Here is a 359-nt window from a genome sequence, read left to right as displayed (position 1 = left end):
CTTTTGTACTCTCTCTTTTTTTAATTGTATTATATATATATATATATATATATATATATAAATATATATATACACATATATACATACATATATATATTAGGGCTGTCAATTGAATAAATATTTAATCGCGATTAATCTCATGATTGTCATGAGTTAACTCGTGAATAATCGCAACTTAATCGCACATTTTTATATATTCTAAGTGTACCTTAAATTAATACTTCTCAAGTTTCACGTTGTAACAATATTCAAGTATACAGACCTTTAAGAAACAATCATATTCTCAATATGTTTTTGTATATCTAACTCAAATCCGAGAATGTTTTGCTGAAAAAAAAAAAAAAAACTACAAAAACGAC

At 23.4% G+C, this 359-nt stretch overlaps 1 protein-coding gene across 4 annotated transcripts in view; it reads right to left on the bottom strand.

Moving 5' to 3' along the window:
* Window positions 1-359, bottom strand: part of LOC107701019 (arf-GAP with SH3 domain, ANK repeat and PH domain-containing protein 1-like) — a 48957-nt gene that overhangs the window by 13679 nt on the left and 34919 nt on the right. The gene's annotated exons all lie outside the window — the stretch shown is intronic.

The sequence above is a fragment of the Sinocyclocheilus anshuiensis genome, unplaced genomic scaffold, assembly GCF_001515605.1.
Source record: "Sinocyclocheilus anshuiensis isolate Anshui unplaced genomic scaffold, SAMN03320099.WGS_v1.1 scaffold1143, whole genome shotgun sequence".
Lineage (NCBI taxonomy): Eukaryota > Metazoa > Chordata > Actinopteri > Cypriniformes > Cyprinidae > Sinocyclocheilus > Sinocyclocheilus anshuiensis.
This window is presented reverse-complemented; position numbering and strand designations above follow the sequence as displayed.